Source organism: Hippoglossus hippoglossus, chromosome 3, assembly GCF_009819705.1.
Source record: "Hippoglossus hippoglossus isolate fHipHip1 chromosome 3, fHipHip1.pri, whole genome shotgun sequence".
Taxonomy (NCBI): domain Eukaryota; kingdom Metazoa; phylum Chordata; class Actinopteri; order Pleuronectiformes; family Pleuronectidae; genus Hippoglossus; species Hippoglossus hippoglossus.
Genome location: NC_047153.1, coordinates 16,410,033 through 16,426,127, shown reverse-complemented (window position 1 = coordinate 16,426,127; position 16,095 = coordinate 16,410,033). Strand labels below are relative to the sequence as shown.

The 16,095-nt window shown below is 43.8% G+C and overlaps 1 protein-coding gene across 2 annotated transcripts in view; it reads left to right on the top strand.

The window, feature by feature from the left end:
- The window catches only part of mafa (v-maf avian musculoaponeurotic fibrosarcoma oncogene homolog a (paralog a)), a 71,642-nt gene that overhangs the window by 11,553 nt on the left and 43,994 nt on the right, over positions 1-16,095 (top strand). The window contains exons 3-4 of one of the 2 annotated variants that reach the window (XM_034577953.1): positions 7,392-7,395; positions 13,251-13,260. The exons of the other annotated variant lie outside the window; for it this stretch is intronic. The gene's annotated coding sequence lies outside the window, so the exon portion shown is untranslated. Of the gene's footprint in view, positions 1-7,391; positions 7,396-13,250; positions 13,261-16,095 lie in introns of those variants that run through there. 2 annotated transcript variants of the gene reach the window in all.

The following is a 16,095-nucleotide window of genomic DNA, read 5'->3' as shown; positions in this document are numbered from 1 at the left end:
ACAAGGCCACTGACCACGTGACAAGTGCGCAGCTGGCTGGTTTGGGTGAGACCTGCTGAAACAGCGTCACCCACACTGTAACTAGTGATAACGATCCAGTGTTTCTTCCTCCTCTATATCAGTGTTGTTCTTCCGTGCAGCAAATTGCATGTTTTCAAAGCAGTTTGGTTCTCCCATCCTCTTTCTCCCTCTCTGCCCCTCTCTGAGCTGCGTGCTCACAGTAACGGTTAGTCGGAGGCTCCTCTATCACACAGGGCTCTATTTCTGGGTGCGAGGATGTTGAGACGTTGAGGGCAGATGAAATCGATCCAAATTGACCTGTCATGTGGAGGAGAAAATGAATGAGATAGAGGAGCGGTACAGAGGCCAGAGAGAGAAGAGGACTGGGGTGGGGTGGCAGAGCAGAAGTACAAAAACAACCTCCTGCTCCATATGGGTCAAAAGTCGAGGGATGATTTATTCAAGACTGGGTGTTATCCCTCCTTCCCCCTCCCCAGCCCCGCTCCGCTCCACCTGCCTCTCGGAAAGGAGTGAGAAACTGGAGACTGCTCAGGAGGAGCGCACTATATTTAGCCCCGGTGGCCAAAGACACTGTGGTCTAACTTTATACTTAAAATCACAGATATCCATGTACAGTGAGATGGGTACAGTTTGCGTCACTGCAAGGCATCCGGCACAGAGGCAGAGGCCAGAGGCTTTAACTGGGAGTTTCTTCATCACAGAGGATTGTACAAACTTACTGGAAGCCAAATTTACTCTACATTGAGTATTAGTATACAACAAACCAATGTCTTCAAATATGTGAGCACGAAGAAAGATCTAAACAAGAAATTCAAATTTTTACACCTGATTGTGAGAAAGATACTATCAATGAAACGAAGAAAGGAAGGCAGAGAGATGTGGAGGAAGGAAAGAAAGAAAGAAAGAAAGAAAGAAAGAAAGAAAGAAAGAAAGGGGATTTATGGCTGCGTTTGTATGTGAAGTGGCACTAGATTTAGCTCAGTGTATTTGGGCAGAGCTCCACTTTGCTAATTATTTTCCCGTGGCAGAGTTCTCAGCGTGGCACTCCTCTCTCGCTCTGAGGAGAGAGGCTCAGCGGTAAGTGCTTAGTCAGCCCCCCTCTTGGTGTGAGATACTGTTGGGTCTCTGGTGGACTGTCAGGGAGGCGGAGCAGCACGGGACCAAGTCATCGGAGGGGCGAAGGCTTTCGTGAGAGGGCAGGCCCATCATCGACCATCAGTGGAAGGGAGGGAAGTAAAACACCAGCGTCGGTGACAGTGAACGAGAGCTCTGTTTTGTACAGTCCTCATCATCGTGATAGTTTGCCGATTGTAAAAACCAGATGACACTTGCGTAACCTCCTCATTTTGGACATTATTACTGAAGTCTAATATGTAATTCTGTAGCAATTAGCAAGGACACGGACCCTGTACTGTTTCTACACAGCCTTGTTTCTCTGTGCCTATCTCTCGGTCAGTCACTCCAGAGGAAGCTGTCTGTTTCTCTCTTTCCTATCTATTTATACTCCAATGTCAAACTTGTCTTTCTTTCTGTCTCTTCCCCTCATTTCAGAATGACGTATGGCTCCTCCTCCTCCGTCTGCCCCGCTATCCTCAAAATGACTCTCCTCCTCCTCCTCCTCCTCACAAACAAACTTAGCTTCCTTCCCCTCACCTCTGTTCCCGACGTCACTTTCCCTCCCTCCCTGCCTCACCCTCCCTCCGCCCCACACTGCACCTGCTTCCCTCCCGCTCTCTCTGCTCCCTCTCCAAACGTCACTTTCCCCCCCTCCGCACCTCCTCCACTCCTATTCTCCCCCTCGTTAGCTTGATGAATGGCTTCACTGCAGGGAAAGTGCTGATTTTCATCCCTCTGTCTGATTTCTGCTGGCTGTTATTAATTTCAAACACTCAGAGAAAAGCAAGTGAGTCAATAAATAAGGAAATGAACACACTTCATCCTGCCATACAGCAACTCTCACAGTCATTCACCCAGGGTGCGGGTCCTCTGCGGAGGCCGGGCCTGCATTTATACTTATAGAGTTCAGCACCCCTCTGGAATCACAACATATTTCAGTGTTTCATAAAGCAAGAGTGAAAGTCGCCTGGTGCCACTGCATCATATCAAATGTTTCCGGAGTATTTTCAGTATCTCGCTTCACTCTGACAAACAGGGCCAGAGGGAGACAGAGCGGCACAGAGCAAATAGCTCGGCAGAGTCCTGCAGCGTCCTCTCTCATCTTTCATCTTTCACACTCGTGCCACATTAAAGAAATGTATACAGAGGGTGACAATGGGACGGGAGATCAGAGAAGATACAGGGTGAAAGAGAGGCAACGAGAGCGGCACCCTAACAGAGTTATGGCCGCACGTTAAACGATGCTGTCCGCACGGCACGTCTAAGTGCACATTACTTACATTCCAGGCTTAATGCATTGTGCCTGCGCGTTAACATCAAACACAAATAGCCTTTGAGACAATGCGACTCCCTCAGTGTTTTGCTGTCGGACACAAACACTCGCACCATAAGTTGTTGTTCTCTATTTTATGTGTTTAATTAATTTGAGTTGGGATATTTAATCAATCTGCGATCACCATAATGCATGCACGGACACAGAAACTAAAGCTTGAGATATCATCGCGCTGTTTACAAAGTGTTAGAACAAACAGTCTGGCGGAGCATCCTATTAATACACGTCTCAGACACACACACACAAATACACAGAGGCTAAAAGTTGCTGTGTTAGTTGTTGTTATAATGTTTTCCAAGCCACTGACAATTAAAATAATATCTGGTATCATAATTATAAACAGACATCTCTTCAAACACTTTGATTTTAGCTTTATAAGACTGTTCCAATGAATAAATGTCCAAACTGTTGAGGAACCATGAGGAATTTAATATATAGGCGATTTCCATGTAGAGTAGAACAATTCTTTTGTCCACCCACACTTGATGTTGTGTGAAAGTAAAAGACATTTGACCTTTAAGTTTAAAATACACTCAAGTTTATGTTTATGCAGCAAGGAGGTATAATCATTTAGAGCCAACTTTGGTGTTAAACTGTGCTTTAGTTCTCTATTTCAAGTATTTTTGGGGCCAACTGTTATGTAGTCTGACAACTTTGACAGTTAATGGTTTCCCTGAGGGTCACCTGAGACTAAATATACAGCATGTGAGAATACATCGATAGGGAAGAAAGACATAAACATGGTTATAGCTCTATAGAGTAGTTGTTTTAGTACTTTTACAGAAGTTGTGAAACACATTGTGTTCACTTACAGATTAAATGAAAATACAACCCTGCAGTAAATATCTCACTGAGTATCTGTCATTCCTCATTTAATCTGTGAATTAAAAAGATATTGTGACTTGTTGTAAAGACATCCAAACATATATTTAGAGGAGGAGAGGAGAGGAGAGGAGAGGAGAGGAAGAGAAGGAGAGGAGAGGAGAGGAGAGGAGAGGAGAGGAGAGGAGAAAAAGAGGAGAGGAGAGGAGAGGAGAAAAAGAGGAGAGGAGAGGACAGCAGCCTGTATTAGCAGTAGCTGCTGGGGATAGTGGAGCCTGTATGTCTGCTTCATGGCTCCGTGAGCGCAGACATAACTATTGTGTTTACAAGGCTGAGTTGGTCTTACTGTTAAATTATTGGGGTGGGGGTGTGTTGAAGGAGGAGGAACAGAGGGAAGGGGTGGGTGGGTGTGGGTGTGTGGGGGGGGGGGTAAATATTTGTCCCTCTCTCTCTCATAGTTCTGGTTAACCAGGCTGAAGAATGCTCTTTGGTTCTATAATTACAGAGTTTGGGTAGTGTCACCCTTGGAGAGCACTTGGCCTCAGAGACCTGACAGAGGAGAGCTCTCTGCAGTGACCGGGCCTCAAAGTGTGGAGGCGGAGGAGCAGCACACGTCTGCATGTTACCTCAGTGCACCGGAGAGGCATGTTTGGTTAACGGCCTTGTGTCGAGAGGTTACTCTCTTAAGAGCGACACAGGCACGCCGGGCCGAATACGCTCTGAACTCCATTTTTACTCAGACCCCCTGGGAAACAATGTTGTGGCCGAGACAAAAACAGAAATCAAGAGAGACCCACATTTCTGGTCGGCTCACCCAAACTTATTTTTTTTCTCCTCTCACAGACACTTGTGCAGCCTCTTTGTTGAAAAATATACAAATTCTGCAATGCCTTTAGTTTTGTCCTCTTTTTTTCTTTTAAGTGACTTGGTGCCTCATTTATAAAACAATGCATAGGATTCATACTAAAAGTGTATGCGCGCACAAAGGCTGAAAATGGCGTACGCAAAAAAAAATTCAGATTTATAAACCTTTGCGCATGCACACCTGAAGACAAGGTTCCCTTTATAAATCACAGTCCACCTGGAAACGTGCGTATGTGGATCTGCCTCATATCCCGCCCTCTACACGCCCACACTCAACCACGACTAGTCAATACAAAGCAACGAATGAAATGAAATTAACCAATGGGATTCTATTGTGAATCATGGCATCAAGCGATGAGAAGAAGAAATGAAGCTTCTGACACAGACATCGAGGTGATTGTTAGTGCGGTGGAGGACAAATTGTTTGGTGGCCAAAGCAGAGGTACCACTAATAAAATAAAATGTGGTACCGTGCTGCTGCTGTGGTTAATGCAGTGAGTGAGTGTGAGTAAGACAGAGAGGACAGTGCCTGAAATAAAAAAGTGGTCAGATTTAAAGGTGGAGATAAAAAAAGAATTGTTTCTCATTGTCAGAATCTAATCGTCGCCTGTACGGATATTAATCATCCAAAACTGCAGGATTATTAAATTCAGGGACAGCTGCAATATCCCCAATCTATAAAATTGAACAGAATTATATTATTCCCACAAGGGGCTTGAAGAAGAAAGGTACAAATTATACAGTGTTAATCATATCACACACAGATCTGTCGGCTTATTAACCCAGAGTGGTGAGTACTTGTGTTTGTGCTGGGAAGGTTCAGTTCCGTCGGATCAGTCCAACATCACAGCTCTAGAGAATCTTTATTAGCTGATGAGTCAGTCATCACCAGGGGCCAGGAAATCCTCATCATCACTAAACTAAACATTTCTCACTAGTCCTTCTTTCCTCGTACTCCTCTATCAGTGCCAGTCGGTTCTGTAGCTGTTATGCTATGTTACCGTAATTTGCTTTGTGTTGTTTTATATCTTTTTCAATTGAAGGTTTATATGGAACAGTTATGTCGCACGAGCACAAATAACGCTGTTGGTTTTAATGTTAATGATGAAGGGGATCAATAATCTGGCTTCAATTCATCTCCTCACTATCCTGACTACCTGTCTCAAAAATTTTCGTACGCATGGGTTAAAGTTCGCACAAAAGTGTGCACATTCTCCCGTCAAGTTTGTTTTAATAGATCCCAACCTTTACATGGGAAGTGGCGTACGCACAAAATGAGGTTTGAAAGATGCGTACGCATTGGTTATAAATGAGGCCCCTGGCCATTAAAGGAGAGCGATGAGTTCACAGCTGATGGTCTCTGGTTGCGAGGAGCGGAGAGCAGTGTAGGATGACATTATCGGAAGTTGCTGGATATAGACATTTAAAAAAACACACACTCACAGACACACACACAGACACACACACACACACAGACACACTCACACTCTCTCACACTCTCTCTCACACACACACACACACACACACACACACACACACACACACACACACACACACACAGAGAAAGAGAATACTATGGTGCACTTTTCTCAGTATAAACTTCTGTCCACTTGGATTACACTAATGACCCCTGACAAACCATAATAAGACACATGCATCTCTATGGACACAATCCACGACCAAAGGAATGGCTTTTTGAAATTCTGCTGCATGACACTCTTGTTAGCAAAAAACTAAACCATCACTAAGTTTCCTGTTGTGTCCTTAATCCAATAGGTCATTGTTAAAAAAAAAAAAAGAAGAAAAGTAAGATACAAACAAATGCATTGTCAATATACAACCTGGTGCACCACAACTGCCATTAGTGAGAGGGATGTGAAAGGAGGGTGATGGAGAGGGACAAAGCTTTCTCTCCATCCCTGCGGCTGAAGTGGAATAGTTGTGGTGACGGGTTTTGACAGCTGAGGGAGCGAGGGAGCAGGAGGGGAGTATCACTCCAAAATCCTCGGGAAACGGAGAGGAAGAGTAATTTAGGACGAAGTGGCTGCTGCACACTCTCAGGTCGTCTGTTTTTATTGTCTTTCTCACTTTTGGACATACACATACACATTTTTTTCACTCACTTTGGTTAATAGATTTTTATTGTGGGAAATCTCTCGTCGCTGCATTATCATAACGATTCAGCCAATAAGTATTAATACAGACTCCTCCACCGTATCCCCTGGGTCAAAATGAGACATTCGTCAAACACATATGTCAAACCAGAATCAGATGCACACACAGACCAGCACACTGACACTCATTTCCTTCCCCCGTCTCTTGATAGTCTCCCTAATAGACCTCTCTCGCAGTGGCACACGGCTGTTGCAACATTCACCTACTATTGCTTTAATGAGATGTCTGTGCTGTATGTGCGTGTGTCTGGATGAGTGTGTGTGTGTGTGTATCTGTGTGTGCCTGAGAAAGAAAGATGTTAGCGATCCTTGTGGCCCTGTTTATCTCCACCCTTGTGTTGGAGTAGAGGGAGGTCAGAGGCAGGGCTGCGTGTATCCATCTCCATTCCCACGGCTGCTGTCTCACAGGCACACTGGTCACAGGAGAATGGAAAGACTATAGATTTTTTTTCCTCCTCCTCCTCCCTACACTCACCAGAGCAGGAAGATTAGACAGAAGATGAGCACAGCCTGGCCCATTCAAAGCAGCTTTAAGCCCCAACACTGGAGGCATCTGACCCAAGCGCTCTGGTTCATGGAGCACAAGTGCACACAAGAGTCATACACGCACACGCACACACACACACACATACACACACACACGCACGCACACACACACACACACACACACAAACGCACAATTCGACTAAGACAAGATTCCTTGGTTCACTTTTCTGGTTCAAAGCTTGGTCACATCGTGCCTGGGTGTTAAACACAGGCTCTGTGTGCTCTTTATGTTAACACGCTCCGAGCACAGGTACACACACACAACACTGTCGGAAAGGAGATTGACAGTTGCAAGTTTAAAAAAAAAATTTTTTCCTGAAAACATGACAGACAACAAGCTGACGAGAGTGAGGAGGGAAGAGAGACCATGTGGGGCGGGAGAGTGAGAGACAACGAAGACGGATGAAGGCAAAGAGGAACAGGGAGATACAATTCAAAGCTCTGCTGCTCTCACTGGCAATTAAAATAATTTCAGTATAATTTGAGTAAGGCCTGAGCCGTCTTATCAGCTTCAGATAAGTCTCCTCCTCCTTCTTCTCCTCCTCCTACTCCACAGAGCGAGTGAGAGACCCCCTGACTGAAAACTGACACAGTGTGCACAGATAGCTGCCTCCTCTCCACTCACTTTCCATCCCTTTGCACAAGTATTTAACGATGCATGCTCTAACACACACACACACACACACACACACACACACACACACACACACACACACACACACACACACACACACACACACACACACCAGACACACACACAGTCTGTCTAGTATTAGCCAGTACTGCTGAATTTGGAGGTTGGGTTACCTTACCCATACCACGTATTGAAAAAAAATAGTGGTGTGATAAGCTGGTGTCATTTTCTCACCTTACCTGAGAAATCATCGTAAAGAGTTTGGCTTTGTAATCGAAACTACAGGGGTGGAAATTTTGCTTAAAATACATTGCGAAAAAGAAAACAGAGAGGAGAGCGTGGGCAAAGCAAAACTAACCAAGGACTGAAACTTGTCTCCATTTACTGGGGTTAACTGCTCAACAGAAAATGCACGGGTTGTCTACAGCATGCAAGGACAGTCACTGCGGAAATGTAAAAATGGTCTGAGTGACAATTGGTGAAGCTTCCTGGAAATACTTTTGACACAGACCGGAGTTGATCAAGTCACGGTTGCGTTGCTTGGGAACAGCGGGGGCGGATAAAGTAGCAACACGGCTGTGTGAAACCTGCATCCTGACGATTTGAGGTAAACCTGACTTGAGTCACTCTGGTTTGTAAATGGGCGCATCCCTTGAGAACGAAGGCCTTTGGTTAGAAAGAGGCTAAGGACATTATCGTCATGGTTTAACACAGACAGATAAACTGAAGATCTCCCTTGAGATTCATGAATCTCCCCTGAGATAATTGCTCAGTTCCTTCTGCATTGGGACTGTGGTCAAACTGTTGACACTGTTCTTGGTAACTGCTGTGATGTGATAACTGACTAAAGACTTTCTGCTACTTTACATGAACAACTGTGGTCGGACATGGTCAGTGGCAGTTTGTCGGTGTGTGTGTGTGTGTGTGTGTGTGTGTGTGTGTGTGTGTGTGTGTGTGTGTGTGTGTGTGTGTGTATATCAGGTAGGTTTCTGAGTGTTGGGTCATGTGTGAACCAGTGATCTGCCGCTGTGATTCACACATCGCACCAAACTGCCAGCAACATCAGCATGTTTCCCTCTGTGAAATAGAAAGAAAGAAAGACAGAAAGACATCAAATGGAGAACTAAACTATTTGAATTGGATTATATTTGGTGTGCACCGTTAAAAACCAAGATGAGGTGTGATCAAGTGATAATAAAAATGTGTGTGCGGCATGTCTGCGTCATCTGGGATATGTGTTTGTCGTCACGGACACACAGAGAGCAACGTTACAGCGAACAGGAGGTGGGTGCAGTGCCCTTACCATACACAATGCTCTCACAACACCTACATATGGAAGGTTCAAGGGCGTGCACACACACGTAAACACATGCACACACACCCACACAGGCATTTTACTGTAAAGCAAAAAAAACTTCCACAGAGGAATATTAACTGTCGATGTCATCCATTTTAAGACAAATTTCTTTGCCTTGTCAGATTGTATGTTATTTTAAGTGAGCACAGTTTCTTCACCCAGTCTGTGAATAGATACAGTATAACGCAGAGTGCGTCTGGTTCCATACACTTGGCAGCATCCTGTGCACACACTGTGTGAGTGCTGTAAATAGCCAGAGTGTGTCGTGCATCTCTGCTGTGTTTGGACCTATTTTAGAGCTGACACAGGAAACAGGGCCATTCTGACAGCCACCCTGCCAGCCGGTACTGCACACAGCAGCCCCGGAACCTTCTGTCTCACACACACACACACACATATGCACGCACGCACGCACGCAAACACACACACACACACACTCACGGAGAGACTAGATTTTTCCATGTTAACAACCTACCAGTGCTTCATCCACCTCATAGACTTCCATGGATCATTTAATTTCCTTTTTAAGTCAACACGCCTTCTCTCATCTCTCTGCTCTCTTCCAGTTTTCCACAAACTCTGTCTGGAAAGACCTTTAACAAAAGACCCCCGCTGGGTCACTTAGCGGCCCCCGTGTCCTCCACGCGTCCCCCATCTTGTCTTTCATTGTTGCACAGTTCAAACCTCGCAGAAAAGGGACGGCTTCACTTCTCAGCCGGCTAAACCGAGTCTCGCCGTTATGCTGTGTTTCATATCGCTGCATAATAAGCAAAATGATACCTCTGGCAGAGGGGAGCTCAATTACCCAAGACACAGGTTTCTGCTTTCAGCTACATAAGACAGCTGGAAACCTGGCACAGTACACAAAGTTAATTTGGAGTTAATTCATGCTCTCTCTTTTTGTTATTCTGGTTTATGTTTCTGTATTGTTTTTTTTTATTGCATGTGTCCACCTGGGTGATGTAATTTAATTCAGCATCTCTGTAATTTATTTACTTGCTAAATATTTTTTGAGGGAGTTAGAAACACTGAAGTTCCGACTCTGTGAGTAAAAAACCTAAATGAAGCCGCATCTCAGTAATGTGACTGCTTGCTCATTTACAGACCGTTAGCACACACACACACAAACGCCTCTTCAAAGGCTGCAGCAGAGAGCCACTCACCAGCCTCTCATATTTGGGCTGGAAGATAAATTCTGCAGGCTGCTCCTGCCTTCCTATGTAATTATGTGTATGGTGATGTGCTTTTACAGCCTGCCTAACAGTCGGAAATTATCTCCCGGAAATGAAGTCCAATTAATTGTGGCACTTTGCAGGCGCGCGCGTGTGCAGAAACACTGTAATGACACTTAACGGGAAATTGGCTCCTGTTGAAATATTTAATATATAAGTTGCAAGTTCAAACAACCTTGTATGATACTGACAAGAATGGCTTGCTCTTGTTTTTCTTTACATACAGACAGACACACACACATACATACAATCCGCCCTCATGAACAACTTGGATAAAAGGAGTCAGGAAAAGTGAGCCTGGCCCCTTTGGACCTTTGTTGCATATCAACCCCATGTTTCTCTCCTCAGACAGTACTTCCTGTCACTCTCGGGTGCTAGAATGCCAGAATATATGTTGGGAAAAAAAGGTAGTGAGGTAAATTGAGTGATTTTGAATGAGGTGTATGTGCGCCCACTGTTGATCTCACCTAAAATGGGAAAGTGTGTAAAAGGAAACAGCAGTCTTTTAGGGTCAGTGACATACTGTTTCACGCCAGAGTAGCTCTCTATTGTAGAGACGCACTGTGATGAGTCTGCACTTTTGCAGAATAGCACATTTTGTTTTTGTCCCAGGGAGGGGGGGGGGGGGGGGGGGTTCTGCCCAGAACCACTGTCCAGACATTAAACCATTCATGAATTAAATGTTTCTTCAAAAATGTTTTATTTATTACTCGATCAATATTCTGATTCATTTTCCTATAGGTATTTTGAATATATGGACCCATTGAGATTAGTTGTTCCTTGACTTCTTTTTCTTTGACTTAATTAATCAATAAACTAAAAGATAAACACTTTAAAAATACATTAGTTCTCCAGTTTTCATCACTTAAGGAAAATTACACATGGATTCAGTGTTTGGGACTTCTACAATATGCAGTGGATTTGGCTGATTTATTAAATGACTCCCCTGCTGCATTAATCAAAGGATTGATAACTCAATAAGATTCCACAGGATATGTGAAGATTAAAACATACAACCACCTGATCACATGACTAATTGTCTAATGATTAATTGCCTCTGCTCTCATAAAAAAGCCCCAAAGTGGCAAGAGTCAGGTTGATATTTATTAAATCTGGAATTTGTCATTTTAAATTAACTGTTGTGTCATGTATCACTTTTGAGGTAATGTGCAAAGTGAAAATTACTATCAAACATCTCATTCTACTAGACAGGTTTTCTCAAATATATTCATGAGAGTGTGTGTGTGTGTGTGTGTGTGTGTGTGTGTGTGTGTAGGTGTTTACGTTCACCTCCACATACTAATTCCTTTATGTTTAGAACCTCAGGTCATTTTGCTCTGCTTGGCTACACACAACAGCTCGCTGGTCTCAGTGCATGTGTGTGTGCATGTGTCTCACCGTGTTAGGGCCTTCTATAGAGCCGTTCGGCTCGGCAGCATGGCATGTAAATGGCAGCGGAGTTGCGTGAGTATCAGCTGGAACGTGTGCTTGGCAGGCAGCGGCCATGCTATTAGCGAGCGCTAACAGTTTTATTATTAGAAAATAAACGGTGCGCTGCAAAACTCTGAATGTTATTAGCAACTAACCATCTGGGTCTGACAGCTGTGTTCAGCCACCAACATGGCTGAACTGCTAATGGCTATATCCAAAATCTGCACTGTTTATCTACGATTCTTCTCAGATTGTCTGTCAGAGTCTCGTCCTCTCTTTCTCCCCCTCTCCTCCTCGCTGGGGTTCTTGTGGACGTAAAGATAAGTGAGCGGATAATAATCAAACACAAACACTAATTTCATGGCACCACACACCGGACTCAACAAGCAGCAGAAGCTTTGATATGTTTTTTTTCCCGACCTATGAAATGAGCCTTTTGTCTTATATGACTGTGTTTCATTTGTAATGGCAACCCCAGGCCTACTTATCTCATTTAGCTGTAAAAATAAAAAACATAAATTGAAAATAAAGATTATTCCAAAAGCAAAACCACAAGAAGAAATCTGGTGCAGCTTCTGTCTGCTCTCATGGAAACCCGCTAATTTACTTTTGTTCAACAACAGAACAGTTTTACACACAAACAGAATACACCACCTCAGGAAAGAAAGGCATGCTGTTTACTTGCATTTGACCTCTTGCATGTTAACTTCCACAATCCGTTGCTTTTTATGAGCAAGCATGAGAGTGTGTCGGCACACATTCCTTTTAAAACGTTTTTTTTTTCTCTGCATGTGTGTTTTTCCTCTGAGATCACAAAGCTTCGCGGGGCTTTATTTAAACAGATAACCTGCTACTAGAGGCCCCCAGCATTCCCCCAAAACCTCCTAGCACCTCCTCGTGCCGCCGCGCCTTAACAACAAACCCCATCGAAAGGAGACACCTCCAGAAATTAACGCTGTTATTGCAGACATTGCAGAAAAACCCTACCCTGCAGTATTTCTCTTTCTCCAGCAGAAAACACTTTTCCTCCACTAAAACAGGCCAACTCCTTCTAGGGGAGCGTCTCCCGTGCTTGACCTAATCTACATGCATACTTACCTTCCTTATATTTAGGGACGTCGCTACCAGGCAGCGTGAAGGACTCTGGATGGCAAAATAATCTATTTCACATATAGATGCACAGGACTAGCGTACAAGAATAGGAATAGTGTGTTTTCAATTTCGCTGACCCTCTTTTGTATTTTTCCATGGTTATCCACTGTCTAATTCTATTTATCTGAGTGTTTCTTCACTGTCTGCTAAGCAGCTTTTTTTAAAGGCAATTCTATTCTGTTAACTTTTGATTACTTTAGACGACTTTGTGTGTTTATTAAGGTTGAATTTATAAATATATATATACTGTATATATGTGTGTGTGTGTATACATACTCATGAATACGAATCAAAATAACAGGAGGGCTGTACAGATAGTGACACGGCCAGTACTTGTGTGTGCAGGGATATCGATGCATTAAACGTACAATATGTAACGTCGTGAAGCAGCGTGCCCATGATGAGAGTTGTTGTTCAATCTTAATTCATAATCTTCTTGGGTCCACTGGTTCCACTGTGTCTTTGTGCCTTACTGGGAGAGCCTCAGTGACAGAATACGCAGCAAACGGCAATGAATAATCATGTTCCAAAACGAGTGACTAATACAAACCCTGGAAGGAAAAAACAGCCTACTGGCTAACTGCTAACTGGCTATCAGTGTGTTTTTCCTTTGTTTGCTAGCAGAGGCAAAGCCACGGGTAAAGCTGATATGACGCAAGTAAAAGCCGACTGGAATGAAACGTCCCATTTCATTAAACTAATTGTGGATTTCTCTGGGTTTGAACACTGCTGGATACATTTTAGATCATGTAAGAACACAAGTCAGCAAAAGATATAACACAGGTTTAGTTGTTTTGAGACATTTTAACGAAGAATTGTTACATACTATATATTGAATGAAGCACAAACATGAAAGAATCAAAAGCGTCTGTCCACTGCTTCGTTAAAGGAGCAACTCTTGAGCGTTGTTTTTGATGCTCGGATTACAGCTTCTGTTGTCTGTTTGGGCCAAAGTGATTCATTCTTAAAATCTTCAAGAATCGTTAAAGGAGCTGTGAATCATTCGGCTTTAGTGGAGAACTTTGCTATAATTTGGAATAATTATGGGTTTGGACATCTGGATGCAAGAGAGGGAGCAATTTACAGATTTGTCTGCAAGTGAATACTGAGCAAATGAGTCACTCTGGCAGGGGAAAAAAAATCTATTGGGTCTTGGACCTGCTGAAATAAGCAACACAGCGGCAACAGTATTCCGCCGGCAGTACATGACTAGAGAACGGCACTGAGTCGAGCACATGCCTCCACCAAGGCCAAACAATCCTACACACGTCTGTTTATTTTTTACATCTAGATCCATATAGTACCTAGTTGATAAAAATATGCCTCAACATGTTAAGCTGGATCCAAACCAATATCTAATGGGTTCTCCCAGGCCCCATGCCTCCACCAAGTTTGGTGCAAATCCATTCAGTACTTTTTGCATAATCCTGCTGACGGATAAACAAACAGACACGGGTGAAAACAGAACCTTCTCAGTGGAGCTAACAAACAGCTTCTGAAACGCTATCAAACGCCCTGCAAGCAAGCACATTCATTTTACTCTGCCTGAGGTTTGCAAAGGGACCACTTCTTTTTGATGGGGAGTGTATGTGTGTGTGTGTGTGTGTGTGTGTCTGCCTGTGTGCGTGTGTTTATGCAGCTAAAAGTGCACATCTGTGTGTTAGGTGGTTAATGCACTTGACTTGAGCCTGACCACAAATCAAAGTGATGGCTGGTGAGTACCACATACGAGAACAGAAATGAAGCAGATAAGTGTTGAGATCAAACAGACTTTCCCTCGTCCAAAAGCTCCCCGAGAGGGGCGGGGGGGCTGCAGAGCACTACTCTGTGTACGTCTCACTCAGCGGAGGCAGCGCGGCGACCACTAACGAGGTGATAACACGGACAGATGATAAGTTATTAGGAAAGAAAAATAAGATCAATCATGTCCCTTTTCGTTGCTTGTTTTAGTGTTACTCCGTGTGTCACTGTGTAAATACAGAATATGATTTCAGTGCCTCAGTGGATATGTTATATGTGCGTCTTAACTGGGATCAGACATGAAGTTGTCCACACAGCAGACGATGGGACTCTGAGGACAGATGAGGAATGATGTTGATGAGAGGTCTGTGTCACTGGGCTGGCTGGGAGCCAGGGCCCTAATGCAGACTGTGGAGTGTTAGAGTTTGACAAGACTGAATGCTGTTTGTCTGACAGCAAGATTACTGCTCTGTCTGAGACCAGATCATACCCAGACCCCTTCTGCTTCTTTTTTTTTATCTTCACTTTTTTTCTGGATGCAGTTTGAGTTCCCTGCTCTGCTCTGCTCTGCTCTCCTCTTCTTGTCTCTGCAAGGTGTTACAACTGTCTCGAGTTGATGGTGACAAACCGAGGCTTTCGTGTGCAGTCAGCCCGGCTTAGCTGGACAATAAATATAGAAAAGAGCAGAATCGCACTGGTTTGTAATTTTATTCTTGGACATACTCAGTGTTCTGGTAGAGTTTGTGCACCCCTCGGCCACTTGCATATTTTCTTCATTTTCATAATGAACAGACATTCAAATTTAGCATTTCTTCACATGTAAATGCAATATTATATTTATTGAACATTAAACACACACACACACACACACAACCATTATTGAGTGGTCTTGTATGGAAAATTGGTTATTAGAAGTTGTCAGATTCCAGAGCTGAACCATGAGCTCCTCTAAGCCACTGACTGAGGATCTGAAAATGAAGCTAACTGTCTATGAGGCAGGGGAGGCTATAAAAAGGTATCACAGTGCTTCCAGTTTGAATTTTCCACGGCCATTAAAGGGAACTATGGAAGTAAAGACACGCTCTGGAAGACCGAGACTAAAACTGCACGTCTGCTGGACAGAAAAGCAAAGCCAATAACCCCCACATGACTGCAGAGGAGTTGCAGGGAGGACCTGGAGTGGTGCTGCATTGTTCCACTGTGCAGCATTGATGCTATATGGAAGAGTCATCAGAAGGAAACTTCACCGGCACCCCCATCACGAAAGTCCAAATTTGGCATATGCAAAGAAAGCAACATCTGGATGAGCCAGAGTAGTTTTGGAAACAAGAGTTGTGGACAGATTAAGTTAAAATTGAGCTCTTTGGCTACAATCACAGAATGTGTTAGGTGCAAAAAAAGAGGAGCAGCATTTGATGTCAAGCCTGGAAGTGGAAAAATTCTGCTTTGGGGCTGTGTGGCAGCCAGTGAGTCAGGAAACAATGCTCAGATAGACAATAGATCCCACTAAATATCAGACAATTCTGGATGCAAATCCCCTGCAGAAAAACTGAAAAGATGCTGGCTTCTATGACGGGACAATGATCCAAAGCAGACCTCAAAATACTTCAAGAAACACAAGCTGAAGCTTTCGGAACAATCCTCACAGTCCCCTGACCTAAACATCCCTGAAA